Source organism: Lissotriton vulgaris, unplaced genomic scaffold (assembly GCF_964263255.1).
Source record: "Lissotriton vulgaris unplaced genomic scaffold, aLisVul1.2 SCAFFOLD_805, whole genome shotgun sequence".
Classification (NCBI taxonomy): Eukaryota; Metazoa; Chordata; class Amphibia; order Caudata; family Salamandridae; genus Lissotriton; species Lissotriton vulgaris.
Window position 1 is genome coordinate 242,657 of NW_028245451.1, and position 12,317 is coordinate 254,973.

The following is a 12,317-nucleotide window of genomic DNA, read 5'->3' on the forward strand; positions in this document are numbered from 1 at the left end:
CTTGGGGCGTGCTGCGACTTGCGAGGGATACGTAGGAGCACTTGTTTGTGAAACTATGTGTAGTGCAGTGTGTGGTGGAGTGGTGATTGGTGTTAATTAAAAATACCTAACTAGTAAGCCAACATTTTTATTCCTGCCTCTAGTTGGTATGATAAAAAGGGGGTGAATAAAGGAATTATAACTGTTATGTGGTCATAGTCCCTAATATCCTGTCGACATGTTTCAAGGTGTCCCCTACACCTCTTCTTCAGGACAACATGGGGGGCAGCCCCATGCATGCCACTCCTGTGATTCAACCTAGATTTAAGGTAAATATAAGGTAGACACACCTAGTGTGTGTATCTAGTAAACATACAAACGGTTAACGCTGTACCCACAGTATTTTTTAGTTAGCAGTAATATGCCCCATGGTCCGCCTGGGTGCAGGGGCCTGTAGACTTTGTCTTCGCAGCCCTCCTTTACGATTTTGAACCAACGAACATTTACATTTTTATTTACATAGATAAGTCACCCCTATGGCAGACCCTCGACATCCTGGAGGGCAGGGCGTAATATATTTAAAAATAAGTACATGTACTATTACGTTTTACATGTCCTTGTAACGAAAAACTGCTCAGTTAGTTTTAGACATCTGCACTGCCCATCTCTCCCATAGGATAATATTGGAGTTGGCTTATTACATTTTATAAGTGTAATTTATAAATGGAAAGAGATGATTAGTTCCTGTTTGGTGTCTCCGCAATCACAATATAAAATCCTGAATATAAAATTGAAATTCTGAAAATGGCACCTTTAGAAAATGACATTTACTTGCCATAGCCATTTGGTGCCTGTAGCCTGTCTCTGGTCAGATGACTAGGTGCAGCTGACTGTTGAGCTTTGTGTATTCCTTTTCGACAGACAGACATAATAGCAAGCGTAGGTGTGCCTGGAGGGGACATCACTGGCAGGATGGGAGGGAGGAGCTGGGCACAGCCTGATGTACACCTGAATAGGCTGTGTCATGCTTCCAAACAAAGAGTGGCATACCTCCTGTAGTTAGTCGGAAACCAGTGCACAAAAGGCAGGATACCTGGAGACTTCAAAGGGAAACCTACAGAAGCTTCTCCCCCACTTCTAAGGCACAACAGGGTAAAAATACTGGACCTCAGACAGCAACTCTTTATTACACTTCTGAACCTGTAGATACTCCGCCAGGAAGAAGGACTGTTCTGCTGCTACAAGGACTGCCACTATGCTGGACTGCTGCTCTAAAGGAACTGCTGCCCTGCTATGCTTACCTGCTGCTTCTGCCCTATTGCCTAGGAGAGATGAACTGGACCAGCAACTTAATCTTGAACCCAGAATTCCAGAGTGACTCCAAGGACTAATATGCTAGCCACCTGATCTGGGCCTCAGGGACATGAAATGCGCCTCAATTAGCTCCTGGACCCAGTTGCAGCGAATTCCTGACTGCCAAGTGGTGCTTCTCAGATCCTGGACCCTTGGTGTGGCTTACAGGCTCCTAAAATCGTGTTTTTCAGCACTTCACGAGTACAAATGGGCCGGTTTTCAATGAGAGCGCACCGCTCTCACTGAAATCCATCTCAAGTTGCCACCAGTCCATGTCTTTGCACAGCAAGCATTGATCGCCTATGGAGTTCAGCTAACGCAAAGCACCAGCTGCACGTTCGGGATGCCTGGCCTGCTCTTCGCACTATGCTGATCACTGCCTACAACGCTATGACATGCGAACTGGACTCTTGGCACATAACTTGAGAAGGAAACCTTCAGCGGGGCTAATCAGGGACTATCCAACACATGTTCTATTACGTTCAGGCTTAACTTTTGACTTTGCTCCAGTCCAGCGCTACCAGATAGCCGTGGTTGGAGCTTTTTTCTTTTAGGCACTATTTTCCACTTTATTCCTAAAAAAATGATTACGCCGGCTCTACTTAATGGATTTTTGTTGTTTTAATTTAACTTGGTGTGGGGCTTTTCGCGTATGATGTTTTCACCTTTTTACTGATTGAAGTGTTGCACAAATACTTTACACATTGCCTCTAAGATGGGCCTGACTGCTCTGTGCCAAGCTACCTGGGGGGACAGCACAGGTTAATTTGGGATTTGCTTGTGCCGTACCCTGACAAGGTTGGTGGTTGCTGGTTGACTAGGTATCACATCCCAGTCAATCAGTAACCCAGTTTCTCACACCCCTAATATAGCCTTCCTCTGTCAACTAACTTCCCAGTCCAGCCCAGCGACACCAACACAAGAGTATACACACTGACCCTCCACAGAAGGTCTCAGCCACCCAGAGGCATAATTCATATGAGAGCTGCAAATACTCATCTCATTCTTCATTACAGTTACTTGCTACTAATCAGAGAAAAAATCTCTTATCCAGCCTCCAAAATTAACCCCTTAGCATGTGATTGAAGCTGGATCACCTGCATGAGATGATACAATGACGGCAATCACATGTTTAATCTCTTGCTGCCACAAACACTCTCGTCCCACAAGACTACTCTTCTGACACCCCTATTACACCTCACATCAAGCCACTACTTCTGAACAGGAACATGCCTAACAACCCAATGCTGTGTGGCACTCCTTCAAACACCTTACCTTTAATGCACCCCACATTTCTGAATGATCCCTGGGAACATATCCTACAACTCATCATGTTATCACAATCTTCATAGCTAACATCCTAAACAAATCTTCATAAACAGCCTCAAAAGAATCACCTCCTCCCAAGCTAGTGTCCCATCTTTTACACATCCCAACAAAACGTCTCTTGAGTTGTAGATCCGGTGTCTCTAATACAACATCTCTATCTTCATACTATTGCATGCACTGAAACCTGGTTCTGCTCTTCGTCCACCCCGCTATCGTCCCACTATAATGCAACCTTGTCCACCTTGATATAACAGAAAAACCTTTGTGTGTGTGTGGGGGTCGGGGGGTTCCTTCATCCACCGGGAGTCCCATAAATACAAACTGATTACCTCTATAAACTCACCTTTCCTGTGCCACCAAGTGAAGATTACAAACATGACACCTAAACCAATAAGGCAAAATATCTTATGCAGAACAGATGGCAACAAAAAAGAGTTTTATTGGTGGTTCATTGTCATGTTATTTTATTTTTATATGTTATTGATTTTTTTTTAGCACTTGAATGCCCACAGGAGTCTTGGCAGTAACTGATCAGGAGAAAAGGAGGCCCTAAAAAAGCTAATTAGTGGAAAACAGGGATGATTTCAAGGATTTTCTAAAACCCAAAAGATTTGGTATTGCTTTGATATAGGGGGGAAGATCATTCCAAGCTTTTGTAGTTCCTCTGCCACCCCAGGTGGCACGCTGGAAGCTGGCCACTAACACCAATTTAGCAGAGGCAGGTCATAAGTATCTAGCTGGAACATACCAGGTGAAGAATTATTTATAGCACTGATCAATTGGCCTCCTCGTGTGATGACATTTTCTTTGGAGATTTCAAATTTCACAAAAGAAAAGACGAAAGCACTCACAATACCTCCTATACACCTTCCAGTCAGACAACAACCTGCTAAAGCACTATCCCTATCCACCAGAACGGATCAGTACTGCAAGGGAGAAGCTTGCCTTTCTGATGCTTTTTTATATGCGGCCTTAGGCATGTGCAAGCTGTGCACCTGCACAGGGCCACCAAATCATAGGGGCCGCCACACCAATACATATCCTTAATATAATAATCCTCTAAGGATGGATACATATTTGCGTAGTGGTCACATGCTGGGATTTGGCGGCCTCCGGCTCTGTTCCACTTCCAAACACCCTGACCCCAGTCCCCCCCTCTTCACTGTCCTCTGCGCCTGCATTCCTCCTAGGTCCTGAGCTCTGGGGGGCTACGCCCCACCCGGACCCCCTCGTCCGGGGCCCCCTGCCTACACTCCCTGCCCAGGGCCGCCATGAGCCTAGAGCCACCCCTGTGCAAAGTCTGCGCTGCTGGTGCCACTCAGCACCAGAAGCTCTGAGAATAATATATGAAACTCAGACATTAAAGGCAGAGAAATGGCCAGGTTTCACCACAACACAGCACACATAATCTGTCCACATTTGTCTAAACTCGTTTTAACACATTAAATCCAGCCTATTGGTTTTGTCAATGTGTGTTAAAAGTGTAACTGTATTACATAGGACCTCTGTGTGCAGGAATTGGCAGTGGCGGCTCCTCTGCTAAGGCGAAGGGGTGTCGCCCTGCTGCTTTTAAGCAGTGTAACTAATGGAAAAATAAACTGATAATAACTCAATGTTATTATCTTTTTATTTGTTCCTGCTGCTTTGCGGCCGGGGCGGGCGGGGCTGCTCTGCTCTCAGAGCAGGACAGTGGAGCAGTGGTTTGCCCACTCTAAGTGCACATGGGTCAGCCAAACAGTCATGCACACTTTGCATGTTCTCCACGCAGGTTACATTGCAGCCTGGGGGAGAACATGTCCAGGCCCCCAGGCCCCGTCTGAGCGCTGAACCACGGCGCTCAGACCAATCGCAATGTTGCATTGCAGTGTTGTAATTGGTCAGGGAAGCCTGGTGCTTCCTGGGTGTTACCGGAGCAGAGTCCGACACGAAGAAGAGACGTAGTGATAAGGTAAGTTTGTTTTTTTACATCCTTCTCCCGCACCTGCCCCACGCCCCGCCACCTCCGATCCATGCCAGCTGCCACTGGGGATTGCCAACATTTAATATTATGTTAAGGCCCTACAAAGCCCAAAGTGACTGCCTCAGCACACTACAAGGGAACTCACATTATGTGATGTTCCACCGGCCACCTTGGCTTTATATAGCAGCGTTTAGGCTGCCCTCTGCAGTCTTTCGATAAGGCTGTGCACTTCACCCGAGTCTTCCATAATTTAAAGGCGCGAGACACTGACAGATGAGGCCAATTTCTGCTTGCTGTGTTTTTTTAAGGCAGCAAAGGCCTGTCCTAAACAGGATAAGCGATATAACAGCAGAATTGCAACGAGAGACCGGAGTCCAAATGAACACCTCATTTCTTAAAAATCAAAAAGGCTGAAACTAGTCATTTCAACTTTTTGCGCTCTGAGTATTTTTCAGATGGCAAGCAAACACTTTATAAAGTACTCCAAATTTATTTTAAAAACAATTTAGAATATTCATGTTAAGGAAAAATCGTCTAATTCTGCTTTTAGGAAGCTTGCTGAAAATGCTGCAGGAGGTGTGAACACTATTTAAACCTCATCAGAATAAATGTTAGCTCTGATTCAGAATTTACATGTGAATGGCATATTAATCATCGAGTGACGTGTGGCATGAAATGTTGATGGCCCTTACTGTTCTGATTTTCATTTAATATGCATACATTTAGAGAGCATAACTAGCCTTTGCTGTATCACTTTTTTTTGCTTTGAGTAAACCGTCCAGCACCCAATTCTATAGATATTTGCACATGTGCTTTTGGGTTGCATATGCAAATGAACTTTTTCTTTTGCGCAAACCCCCTTTGAAATCCACAAAAGTTGTCTTTGCGCTTACCTCATGTGATTCACTCGTACAAAAATAAATCTATCCGAGAGGCAGGCCTGGAATTTCCCATTAATATTAGTACCTGTTGACGTTACACATTTGTAGGTACTGACAAACACTCCTCTCCCACCAATTTTCACCTGGAAAATGTCAGAAAATGTGCTCCTGTATAGGGCAGCACTAAATATCTTTTCAGAGTGGAAAGGGGTAACGATCCCTCCCAAAATAGGCAGAGGTTTAGGGGAAGTGCTATTTTCCAGAAGAGTTACTATTTCTTACGAAAAGTGAGACAGCAAATTTCCAAATAATAAAAAAAGTGCCATAGTATTTCTGATGCAAAATTGTACAACGAAGAATTATGAATACTGAAATGCCTCCCCGAAGACAGAAGTATTCCTGGAAACTGTTGCAGGTGTCTAGGCGTTCTGCTGGAAATTCAGAAATTCATATAGGTTCTTTCTTGAGAGGTCACTTATCTGCGGGTGCAGATGTAACCCTTTCTTTGAGAATCGGACCACCATTGTCATCTCAAGGTCACCCCTATATTCTGATGGGAGTCTAAGAGTCTCTGTCATCACGCCATTTGTAAATTTGTAGTACATAATAACCCTGGGCGTAGTTCGTGTAGTAGTGCTTCGTGTAGCTACGCAGTGCACTTTGCATTACGCGAGCTACGTGTAGCTACACGAACTGCGTAGTGCACTGTGCAAAATGCTGTTCGCACTGATTGCACAGTGCCGGATGCTTGTCCGCACTGTGCAATCAGTGCAAACCGCATCTTGCACAGTGCAAGCGGTCGTTTTCTGCCGCTCAAGTAGATTTCTACTCGAGCGGCAGCTTTCCCAACGCGGACTGGTAGTTTCTCATTGAGAGCGGCCGCAAGCATACGCAAACACTCGCAATGAGAAACCTGACCTCCCTGTGTTGAGAATCTCAACGCGAGGTTTATTTTCCACGCTCGTGATCGGCAACTTGATGTTGCTGATCGCGAACGAGGAAAAAGTCTTGCGAGGATGTAATTTTGCTCGCTCGCGGTCGCCAACTTGACGTTGAGTTCGCGAACAAGCAAAAAATGACCGCTACACGTGTTTGCACTATGCTACATGCAATTTGCGTAATGCAAAGTAGCGCAAACTTCGCAAACTACACGAGCGTAGCATAGTACTTCGCCCAGGGTTAGTACATAACCATAAAGATGTCAAAGACCTGTGTGAAAAAGGTTGAAGGTTGAAAAGGTTAAAAAGAAAACTAACTTTATAATACTTTCATCTCTACAGAGACCATCTGTTGAATGATGCCACAAAAGGCTTTCTATCCCAACCAGAGGTCATCAAATAAAAAGATACACGGAACATCTGTTGTTGGCATCTGTTGATGATATATGATTGGAAAGGACTAAAGTTAAGCCATTTGTTGTGTACTTTCTTAAATATGAGTGGTGAATTTCAATGATTTTATGCGTTTGAGCCTTAAACACATCTCCATTTTTAGCTTTGTTTTCTCAGCGAATTACATCGGTTGCTTTACTTTTATTTACTTACTTATAAAGCAATTAGCAAATGAACACTTTTTTGCTACATCACCCTCTTTTTAACTCGGTTACCTTGGAGGATCTACGAAAACGTAATAATACTAAAAGATGGTTACATGTGCAGACCTGTATATTTGTGGCAACGTTATTGGTAATTAAAAAATATTATTGACTTCCTCTTGAACTTTGACCCACCATTGGATCATCACAAGCCTTAAATATATTTGCTGGGTATTACTTGAAATTGAAATTGAAATTAAAATATTTATAAAGCGCACGTCTACCAAGCGGTTTCTTGGCGCTAGGGATGCAACCATGGGACAGTGGGAGGGACGAACTACTGTGCGGAGAGTGAGGAAACACGAGGAAACTACTGAGCTAATCTGAGAGTGCAAAGTGAGGTGGGCATTACGTTTTATCCCTAGAGTTTTGACCGAAAAGGAGGGGATAGGAGGAGAACCCAGGGAGGAAGGCCAAAACAAAGAATTCCAGGGACTGGAGGGCCAAAACAAAGAATTCCAGGGACTAACTAACTAACATCTTGCTTCAATTGACATAATATGAACAAACAGAGTCAAAGTTAAAAGCAAATTAACATTTTATTTCTTTGTTCCCCCTAAATTGGCAGGTTATGCCCAGATGTGGGTCCCGTGCTCTGCGTGCCACTGGAGTCAAGCTAGCCTGTCTGATGAAGGGTGAAACCCCGCAACCAGTCCCAGGATACTTGTTATCCAGTCTAGGGAAAACCTGCCTGGCAGTTCGGGCTGGACTGTTCCCATGGGGAACAGGATTAAGACCAATTTGCATATGGCTGGGTTTAACCTAGAATGGCATGGGGAGCAAAAAAACAATGGATTCAGTCCCAGATCTCTGTACTGGGGTGATTGTTTGACATTGTTCAACATTCTGCCCATCAATTGTTCTTTTTGCATTTGTCGCCCCTAGTGGGTCGGGTATGCCCAGACGTGGGCCTCATGCTCTCCATGCCACTGGAGTCAAGCTAGCCTGGCAGATGGGGGGTGAAACCCCGAAATTGATCCTTGGATGCTTGTTTTCCTGTCCAGGGAGAACCTGGCCTGGCAGTTCATGCTGGACTGTAGCCTTGGTGAACAGGGTCAAGACTGATTTGCATTGGCTGAGTTTAAACTAGAATGGCATAGGGAGCAAAAAAAATGATTTTCTTTTTCTTTTTAGAAAGTTAGCATTTCCTTTTCCTAACCCTGTCAGGATGGATAGGGTGGAGCTGTTCCTTGCCCCACCTAAACTACAAAGGGCTTGCCTCCAGAACGCACAACGGAACCTGACGCTATTCTTTTGTAACCCCAGACTTCTTGGAGCCTTGGCAGCTAAAGGGAGGAACTATCCAGAACCAGATGTGAGCGTAACATAGGGAATCCTCCCACTTCAAAGGCTGGTAACAGGTAAATATGATGGACTGCCTTATTCCCCAGACGACTTCCCTACAGCTTGAGGCCTGCCTTGTTCCTCAGAGGACTTCTCTGCTCTTTCAGAACTGCCCTAATCTTTGAGAAGGAAGGCTGGAAATGCTCCCTTCATCCCAGGCTACCTGAGTGACCCCAAGGGTCAGTTGGCTGACCTCCTGACTGAGTTACAGGGACACAACAAGTTCCAGAGGCCTCCGTGCAAAAACCCAACTGACCTGCTGCACTGGATCTGACTGGATCTGCAAATGGACATGTTGGAGCCCTGCTGGCCTCTTTAGGAGTGAGTTCATGCTCCACAAGAGGTGGCTCCCCAGGTCCTGTAGTCCTGACTGGCATCAATTGAGCTCCTGTGAAGGAGGGTGAAATCCTGAAGTTTTGGGCTCTTTGTTACCACAAATAGGCCTATTCGTGCCAAGACTTTGCCGACCGTGATGACCTCCAACGTGGAGCTCCGGTGAACCCGACTCTTCATGCTACATCAACACCCAGCTGTGGCTGGCAACTCGAGATCCGCGCTTCATGCTACAGCAACGACAGCCCACAGTAACCGCCAATGGGAATCTCTAGCAATTGCTGTCCGCAGCACCCAACTAGCTTTTTACACTACAGTGACGGCAGCCTTCACCTTCTGGCCTGCGCTTTGTGCTACAGCGACCACCTTCTGCAAAGCTCACCCTGGTCCTCCCTGTCTCCTCCACCGCGAATGGAACTTTTCACATTGGACTTTTAGAAAATAACTTTTGCAATGGTTCCTAAGTACCCCTCTCAAGACTCAGTGGGTTAGCTGCACAGAAACTCAGAGCAGCGGTTGGAATGCCATTGACTATCTTGCATATGCACTTCACTTGTGGGATAGTGCATGCAGCACCAACAGATTTGTTTGTGATCGAGTGCACGACCTTTGGCTGTACTTTGCAAACCCATTAAATGTACATATTGGAGCTAACAGGGCCATGCGCTCCATTGTATTATATTGTATTGTAATGCAACATTTATATGGTGCTTACTACCTCTATGTGATTGTGCTGAAGCACTTGCCTTGATGGGTAGCACACTTTACCGTATAGGGTGTGTGGTTTGCAGTGTGTTGTCTCTGTTTTGATCCTGTTTGGAAAGTGTTCCAGTGTCATGTATGATGACCCCAGGGGTGCAGTTACTGAATTACGGGATTCCTTGTTTAGTAGTGTGTAGATGAAGTAATGTGGTAGAGAGGAGAGCAGTTTATGGTTTTCAGTAAGCTGGCAGCTTTGTGCAGCTTTGCAGGTCCCTTTATGGTATCTCTTATGCTTATAGTCCACTTAGCTTGTAATTTCAGTGGGATGTCCATTCTGCAATAGTTTGTGTAAAGTTTACAGTCATGAGCAGGTAAAGGTTAAAGGGAGAAATGATAGCGAGATCTGCTGTGATGGACTTTGTTAATATTATACCACATCTGATTGTTATTTTTTTTTTATGTCCTCATTTGCCGAACTCTCGTTCTATAGAAAGCACCAAACACCTTGAGTAACATTTGGCACAGGGCAGAACCATAATCCCAGGCCAAAACAACAATAGCAGAGTTGCGGGAGAAGCTTTCAGGAATCTTTGCTCCATCAAGGCATCTTACAACCTGTTGGACCCACTTTATTGAGCGAAGCCATAAGCAGGTTTGAGCAGTATGTCAGCTTAATCATTGGACCCAGGGAATAAAAAAGAAAAAAAAAAACCCGGCGAACCAGACGATCGATCTAACCCCACTGGACAAACAAGTTCCAAAAGGTGAGGTTAAGCTTGCTACAGGACCTGGCCAGATCCACCTTTGATGTTTCGTACTCAGACATTATCCAACCTGCATGTGATGGTGCGTTCGACTCAACCCAAAATTTGCAGATCTGTCGTCTCGCGAGGAGAATTGTGTAGAACAAGAAGGACCTTGCAGGCCCGGTGATGTTTTCATCCAAACCAAATATTATAAGGGACAGGGTGAAAGGTATTGATGCTTTAAGGATCGAGTCCAAAGTGCCCTTTACTTCGTCCCAAAAAACTTTAATGAATGGACAATCCAAAAACATGTGAATGAGGCTGCGGGGTGGAGACACTGTGAACATGTTTTGAAGCATACAGTTCATAATGCATGAATTGACCATGTGTAATGGCCTGGATGGAAGTACGTCAGCACTAAGTATGAGTTGGTCTATTATAAATGCTAGAACAGCTACTATGTGTTTGATAATCTACAATTCATTGTATTGCGATACACATACATATACATGGATAGAGGTTTTATACAGGCACCTAGTGCCACAGGCCAGGTTCGTTATTGTGGTCACTTCAAAGTAGTGACCTTAAATTTCCAATCCATGGCAATAAAATTATTTAGATTCCTAACTATAACTTTGGGGTATGAGTGAGAATATGTTATTGAGTGATCCCAATTTTAAAGTGCAGTAATTCCACAAGGCAAACTTGAATGAGGCTTTCGCTATAGCATCACCAAATCTCATTTCATATTATATTCTGACAGGCGCATGCAGAAACCAGGGTTCTGCAGCAACATAGTGCCCGGGATAAAGTGCGATAACGCCTCATCTAAGTACTAAATAAATGCAACTACAATACAATACAATATATAACCCACACCAATACCATAGCACTCAGCATTCAAGTACTTAATTCTAGTTCATAAGGGTTGCATAATAATCTCCTTTTACTGCTTGGGACTCTTACACTCACGTAAGACAAGACTGCTAAGGGGCGGCACACAGTACTGTACCCGTTCACATCAATTAATCACTCACTACCAACTGAACAGGCATGAAATAACCGAACAAATCTGCCACATGCCATGGGCCAACACAGGAATTTAATTTAGTCTATCACTGCAGCTCTGACTAGCTACATACTGCCACCATATATTGGCATTTTCCAATGACACATTGCATTAGCGTAACAAAACTTCAGGGGGCCCTCCTGCAAGGGACGTGGAAGGGCCCCCTCCGGACTCAATTGGGAGCGGCCAGAGTACAGTGCTGAGGGGGTCCCCTTAAGTTTGGGGGCCCCCCAGCACCACGTGGGCTGCGAGGGCCTGTGTAATGCCACAGACTTATTGACAATAACAATCAGATGTGACAACACTTCCCTGATTGAAACTTGGATAACCTAAGGGGGGAAAGGTATGTGCGGTGTAACGTAAACAAATGGTTGCGCCTCAACCAAGCAGGCTTAACTGTTCTAAACAAGAGAGTAAACGATCTTGTCCATAACTCCTCACACTGGACACCCAGGACCTCTCCCCATAGTTCTTCCGGGAGAGTGAGCTCCCCATCTACCTCCTCTAAAATAGTCCAGTACCAGAAGGCTACCTCTTTACCCCCCACTTGCCTCTCTACCAGTTGTTGTTCCAAAGGCCTACTCCTCCCAACTGGGGCTTTTTTACTAATCAACTCCCGGGACCAACTAACAAGTTGTATATATTTGAATTTAGATAAGGCAGGACCAACCCTTCCATATAAATCCTCCCAATTAACCAGTGATCCTTCTACTAGCAACTCCCCCCATGTTAGAATTCCTGCCTCCTTTATGGGGACTGCAAGCCTATCCTTTAAGCACAACGGAAGCCCTGGGGAATCCCAGATTGGGGCAAGAGCTGAATAGTAAGCTAACCCTACTTTTCTTTTAATTTGTGCCCAAGCCTTCACCAAGGATTGTAAAATCTTCAACCTCGCCTTCTTGAAGTACCTCTGATCTCCGATTCAGAATAAGAATCCATCAAGTGGCAAATTAGAATTTTGTCTTAAGTTTGTCTTAAGACAAACTTAAGACAAAATCCTAACTTCTGTGAATACCAAAAGTAGTAA